Here is a 7,639-nt window from a genome sequence, read left to right on the forward strand (position 1 = left end):
TTTACCACTGCCAAAGAGGAGTTAAGTGTCTGTAATCCACCTGTAAGCATAGTTAAAAAGGCTTACTGCAGTTGACTTTTTAAACTTCCCTACAAGTCCCTAGTATGTGTTGTACCAAATGTACCCTGATCCTAGCCGTTAAATGGCACCTATGAACTGCAGCATCTATTGTACAATCCACAGAGTCACATTTGATAGTATCGCCAGATTGTTCATGAACATTTAGGAAAATTAACTTTCAGAAAGTTATCTTCTAACTGCCTGAAACTCCAGTATGCTAATTAGCATTAGCTTAATGACAGTTGGTCTGCCAGTGCTTGCCTCAAATGATAGGTAAAAACTGCTCTTAGAGTAGCGACAATGGCCTGGGCATCGGGAGGCGTTTTACTTCCCCTAGCAGGAGACCAGTTCGGTTGGTCCCAAGAACTCAATTAACTTGTAATGGGCCTGTCCTTTCACAAGTAAATACTAGTCCTGGGTAGAATTTTTAATTCCACCGACGCAATCAGAGGAATTTTGGTAATTATGGATTACTCTTGTAATGCTGAATTATTGATAAATTAAGATTTTGCCGCTCCACAATCGGAATTAAGAATTGTGCGTTGGTTTCTCAACTTTAGAAACCACTGCATATACCATGCAGTGCCTTTGCATACTCTGCAGTGATAAAAAGTTGTATTCGATGCAGAGTATGTAAGGGGCGAGCATTGAGTAATATGCAGTGATTACTAAAGTTTAGAAACCACTGTATACCACTCGGTGTCCTTATATACTCAGCAGTGATTAAAAGTTGTCATCACTGCAGAGTATGTATTGATACCAAGTGATATGCAGAGGTTTCTGTAAATTAAATGCTACCGGTAGGCCTACAGCACTTATTTTTCTACCCACTTAAGGCGCACCTTAAAGCATGTCCCAGGCCTGCCATTGTAGCCCAAATACAGTTTCTAACTGCCATGTTTACTTGGCAATAACACCCCTTTGCCAAGCCCTACACCCTCCTTTTATTACAAATGTCACCCCTAAAGTAGTCCCAGGTAGCCCGTTAGGCAGAGGCCCCTGTAATTGAAAGGTTTGACATGCACTTTTTAGTTTTGCATGTCCTGATAATGGAACTTCCTAAATTCAATTATCACTACTGTGATGCCTACCCCTCCCATAGTATAACATTGGAGATTCAGTATTACCTTTAATAAGCTGTAATTTCCAATTGGGAGCAGGAGGCTATCTCACGTTTGGTCGAATTGTAATAAAAACCTTATTTAATGGTAAAGTCTGGAATTGAATTACAAGTTTGAAAATGCCACTTTTAGAACATTGGAATTTTCCTGCCCTTAGCCCTTTTGTATCTGCAACCTATTTTTGGTCACATGACTTGCTGTAACGGGCAGATAGACTTAGTGAATTCCTCCTAAACAGCCAAACAATAGAGGGATTATATGTGCCTGAATGGGTCATCTGCTAGCAGGATTGGGGAAAAGCTAAGCACAGCCCTACTTGCAATGGAAAAGGAAGTGCTCTGCCTTCACACAAAGACCCTATCACCTCTACATTGACCGTGTATTCAGCTTGAAGCCAGGACAGGGGAGTCAGGAAATTCCATACACTTCAAAGATCCTATCTAAAAGTTTCTCTCACCATCCAGAAATAGGGCACCAGAGTGTACAAATAGGACCTCAGACACCAACTCTTCTGTACACTTCAGGACCTGTGTATACTCTGCCAGCAAGAAGGACTGCTGTTGTGCTGAAAGGTCTGTCACTCTGCTAGACTGCTACCTTACTGAACATAAGCCTTTCTCTCCTTCTGCCCTCTTGCTTGGGAAGCACAACTGGACTTGAAACTTCAACCCAGCATACCAGTAACTCCAAAGGCCTAGTTTGCTGGCCTCCTGATCTGAACCTATGGGGCACAAAAGGCTCCCTTCATCTTGGATCCACACCTGATTCCATCCACAGTCAGTCCTAACCCTCCATGTGTTGCCTCATCAGTCCTGGCACATTGGAAATGATGCTGAAGGTGTCCAGATAGCCAAACTCCAAAACGGGTGACTTGAAACATTTTGGCGAAAAACTGCTCTGAGGACCAGGAGGAGACTGGGACCAACCTGCTTACCTATCCACCCAAGGAGCATCGCCAGTCATACTGACTTTGTAACTTCTCCTACTACGTTCTTCTCCACAGCAGCAAATCCTGTTCAGCAGTCCTTTGCCAAAGGGTTACCCGATTGTAATGTCTGCGGCTACAGCCCTCTGCCTCGTCCCGCTGGAAAATCTTGACAAACAAAAATGAGACTAAGTCCAAAAGCAGAAACCTGCATCGTGGCTTCGAGGCAAGGCTCCTTGATGACAATGCTCCCTCCTCAAACTCTGCGTGCAACCTTGCCCGACTGAACTTTCCTTTTTGAGATTATTTTTCTCAAAAATTCTTCTAATTCTAAAGGGAAGCGCTGTCTGAGCCTAATCAACCTCTTGTATCTGAACTTTGCTCTATCACAGTGAGCCAAAGTTTTCGCCTTTGATCAAATTTCGCAGGACTAGATGTCTGCAGTTGGCGCTTTGAAATTTTAGGCACTAGTTTGCACTAAAAAGTTTAAACATTTCTAATTCCGGTTTTACTAATTTCATTTTTAATAGTTTTTTTCATCAAATAATTTAATAAAATTTACTCTGTTATTCTGAATTGGTGTGGGATTTTTCTTATGTTTTGTTTTCCCTTTATTACTGTTTGCGTGCTGCATAAACACTTCACACATTGCCTCTAAGTTAAGCCTGACTGCTTTTTGCATGTATTATAACATTTTGCGGCAAGCTACCCAGAGTTAAGCACCAGTTAAATTAGTGACGTTTTGTGGTTCATGCTGTAAAGGATTGTGGCTGTTGCTTGACCAGGACTCACACTCCAGTCAACCAGCAACCCAATTTCTCACACGGCCTTACTATCCCCTTATCCATTTTTGGAAGCAAGTGTGCATTTTGAGCAGAAATAATAGAGCTGAATGGCGACTACACCCTGTCACAGACTTCTATGAAATCTGCCAACATCTTAATGTAATTTTGCATGGAATCAAACTCCACAAATTCTGTCCACCCATAGTACATATAAGGTGAAACTTGGTGGAGGCAAAACCTTTGTTTCCCGATCCAGGCTGGTCCCAAAACCATTTTGAAAGCTATCGCTGAGCCAGTTTTAAGTAACTACATAGGAGGTAGACACTCATTTCCCTGGGATCACTTTTGAGGGGAAAAACAGGCTGTGCACAAGGGAAGAAATGTTTCCCCATCTTGGATTTTGAGAGTGAGGAGTACTGTGTGATTGTTTGCTGCAGGGCAAACCTAAACTGCTGAAAAGTGGGTAGGGTTGGCCCTGGGAACTTTACCCCATTGGTTAGGGAGTGCCCAGGAATCAATCCCAGCCACTAGCTGGTGCCAGGCATAAGTGGGGCATTCCCAGGATTCATCCTCATAATACTTTCTGAACCTGCAGAAGATCATAAGAGGATGAAACCCTGCTTGCTGTAACCCGAAAGGAGCTCTGGAGGACTGGTACTGCTCCCTCCTGTACCCAAGACAAAGAAGTGCATTGACCTCTTGTCTGGCTACAGGGACAAAACAAACAGAAGATGCACGTTTTCCTGGATGATCAGTTGCCCAGTCACAACTAAACCCTGCACAAAGCCTTTTCCGAACTAAGCCCTGAAGGCCCCAGTGAAGCCAAGGAACCTCCTCAGGTGAAGTGCTGAGGAAAAAGAAGGTTATCACTATAAAGTTTTGCTATTTAAAATTCTGTTTTCCAGTCACCTGGGTACAGAGACCAATTGCCACAGCTGATCCGATGAAGGTGCAACTTTATTGGGGTGAAGAAACAGGTTTGTTCTACTTGGAGATCTCTCCAAAAGACTCATGTCAGGACCTCTTAAATGATCCATCTGGCAGGTTTATCTCTCCACACAGTAGGCCATTAGTGCACTTCAAATTTTGAGTGGCTTCTATTCTAATGTCTTCAGTTTGTCTCTTTCCTCTTTAAAATTGCTGTGTTCATTCCACAACTCAAGACATGGGTGGCTGCTATTTTTTTGGCCTCTAAACTCCTTTCACTCCATATATTCACTAAATCTATTGAATGAGTGTGGTTGTGTTACAGACAATACCCCTGGGGAAGCTAAGGGCATATGATGCATCTTTTCTGCACCCCTAAGACACTGTTGTATTACAGAAGTGGGTGGGGATGTTTGTACAGGGTCTTCTGTACAACTAATAATACCAGAGCACATATCAAGTCTGCTGTATTTTATTAGGTCATATCCTTATATCCCCATGCGAATGAGGAAAACGTTTTGCCTTTGTGCAGGAGATAGGCATAGAGGCAAAAAGAACATTGGGAGACGTACTGATCGTTCAGCAAAAAAAGGTGGAGCACAATCAGTGCACCCCTGGGGATTACCATCAGGAGGGGTAAAAGACCCCGGTAGGCAGTTATAATCACTCACTTCACCCACTTGCAGGGTGATCTCCGCCTTCCCTTGAAGTGCAGGTAGTTTATTTTGCACAATGAAAGACAGGCCAGCTGTTTCAATGAGTCAGTCTGTCTTTTGCGTAAGTGTTGCCCCTGGGCAGAAAATAGTTCACATCTGTCCTGGGGGGAGTGTACCATATGTAATAGGGGGCACTATCCTGTTTGCTTGTGTTGCACCAATCAGAAGGTGCATTGGGCACAATCAGGGAAAATATACGCTCTTATACTCTCTTACTTATAATGCACTGCTGATGGGGCAGCCGTAAACTCATGCTGCCATGGGGGCAAAGCATTAATGAAAGATGGACCAGAAGATCGAGGCAGCCGGTCCACCTTTCATACCACACACTTTGGTGAGTGGATATCTGGGGAGATCCAAGGAGCCCCCTTCACCTCCCAAGAGTGGCACCCTTGTGGCGTTCTGACTGTGCACCACCTCTTTCAGGCACACAGGCATATACATCCTGAAAGCCTTTCTGCCTCTGCACCCCCACCCATAATACAGCTCAGACGCAGAGGCAAAGTACTTTCCTCATTTGCTTGGGGCCATACCCCCATTGCCAATGGAGGGACACCACTTTAGGTTACTGAGGGGTACTAAGTGTTTGCCAACTCTATCTGTATTACATAAGGATCTCTGCAATCATCTGAGGCCACTTCTCTAATACCAAACTGATCCAGTCACACAGAAAGAGATTCACATGCCCAGCACACACCCGAGGCACATTATATTATAACGCCTTTAGTGTTTGATTTTTTCATTTGTTACTTCTCCCCATAATATATTCATCCTAACACAATATCAATGTCACAAAACGTATTCCCCCCAAACCCAATCAATTACATTTACTGGGCTTCTTCCTGTCAGTCTAGTATAAAAAGCTGTCTACCAAGGATAGACCCATCAGCAGCACATACCATGACCAAAATGTCTGTTTTTGGAAGTTACCTTTATGCAGGGAATTTTTCTGCTAGACTTGAGGGTAAGGGGTCACAGTGCTGATGTGAACTGTGGCTGAGCTTCGATGCTGCCACACAGAGAGATTCTCAGTAAGAGGCAAGCTTCAGTGAGTGCAACCTTGGTAGCTTGGGCTGAGCACTCACACAATCTTCAAACAAAGAGCATGAAAGTTTGTGCTTAATTTGTGCCGACATTTGCAGGGTGATTGGCACTGTCAGATATTTCTTAACACAACACATATTTATGACAGTCCATCACATGATGGCGCTGGGTTGCACTTTTAAACATCAGCAAACAGTTTAACGATCAATAAATATCATAAAAAAGAATAATGCCAGCATGTTCAGGCCATTCTAACGAATGTTGGTAGGCAGGAAAAATCCAAATGGTCACATTTGTAGGAGCGTAACAGTAAATTAGTGGTGGGGTAAACGGGGATATGACAGCGCGATCAGGAACTGTGGGAGATTAACCCTTTCTATGCTCATGATAGAGCAGTTCCATCATGAGCAACGGTGATTGTCAGGACGGAACCGCTCCGTCATGGCACCCACCCATGGGGGAAGCGCTGGCGCTCCCCCCAAGGGCAGCCCATCTAGCCCCCACAAAGGAGGATGGCAGCAGAAGAGTTTCCGCTGCCAAACCCCAACCCCCCAAGGCAATCCCATGACGTCAGTGCACAGAGCGTGCGCTGACGTCATCAGCAGCAGCCGGAGGCACTGGAAGCCATTTGCTTCCAGTGCATCCAGCAGGAAACAGGTACCTTTCCTTGCTGTGGTGTGGCGTGGGGAGGGGGGGGGGAATTGCGATGCATTGAGGCATTGAGGGAGAGGAAAGAGTTTTTCCTCTCCCCTGATGTTTAAATGCAGGGCATTCCTGCTGCACGATTGTGCATTACATTGTGATCGTGCAGCAGGAATGCCCCAGTAGGCACCAGGGATTTCTCTTTTATTTAAAGGAAGCTACCTCTTGGGCAAGGGTCGCTTCCTTAAGGGGCATAATATTTTTAAGACTTTTCCGCCCCCCCGGGGACAGATCGGCTGGGTTTTGTGGTGTTCTGGCCCCAGGGGGGGCAGAAAAGCCCACTAGAGCCAGGGATTTTTTAAAAATTGAAGCAACTCCTTAGGCAAGGGTCACTTCCAGGGGGCATATTTTTTTTATATGTGTATTCTCGCACCGTTTTTAAAACCCCACTAGACACCAGGGATCTATTTTAGTGAGTGGAGATGTGTGGTGTGGTGCAGCAGCCTTGGCATCTAACTTTTGAGCACAGGGTTCATGGTTCGATCTCCAGCGGCAGCTCCGCTCAGCACCGTGTGACTCTGGGCAATAGCTCACTTCATTTTCACAATGGCCCATCGCCTTGAGACCCGTAAGAGTGAGTAGTTCAAGCTTTAGAAATACAGATTTATATTTTTAAATTTAAATGGAAGCAACCCCTTGGGCAAGGGTTACTTCCAGGGGGCATATTTTATATATATGTGTATTCTGCCCCCCACCCGGGGGCAGATTAGCCCATTTTTTGGGCCTTTCTGCACCCAGCAGAAACCCCCACTAGACACCAGAGATTTCTTTTAAATTAAAATGGAAGCGACCTCTTGGGCAAGGGTCATTTCCAGAGGGAAGATTTTTTATATATGTGTATTTTTGTGGCCTTTCTGCCCCCGTTGGGGGGGGCAGAAAACACCACTAGGCACCAGGGATTTTGTTATGTGTGTAATTGAAGCGACATGGTTGCTTCCAAGGGGGTAAAATTTGGTTAATGTTTTTTCTACCCCTCCTGGGGACAGATTGGCCCCTTTTTCTGGCCTTCCTGCCCTAGGCGGGAGGGGGAGACAGAAACCCCTACTAGGCACCAGGGATTTATTTCTTTTGCAAGGGGGCACATTTCTGTCTGCTGTTTTCTGCCCCACCTGGGGGATAGATCGGCATGGCACACAACCTCACCAATCCCTTGGGCAAGATTATCCCCCATTTTTCTCAGCCCTATTTGAAGACCCATCTGGCACATTTACCATTTGGGTAGTGAGGTAGCTTGTTATAAAGTTAATTGTTTTTTTTCTTGTGAATTGCAATGGTAATGCTTTATTTCTCCCTTTTTGTTCTAGTTCAATGCTTTTGCTGTTTAGACTGTTCAAGGTAGCAGTTTCATTACTGCTGGTT

This window comes from Lissotriton vulgaris, chromosome 8, assembly GCF_964263255.1.
Source record: "Lissotriton vulgaris chromosome 8, aLisVul1.2, whole genome shotgun sequence".
NCBI classification, from domain to species: domain Eukaryota; kingdom Metazoa; phylum Chordata; class Amphibia; order Caudata; family Salamandridae; genus Lissotriton; species Lissotriton vulgaris.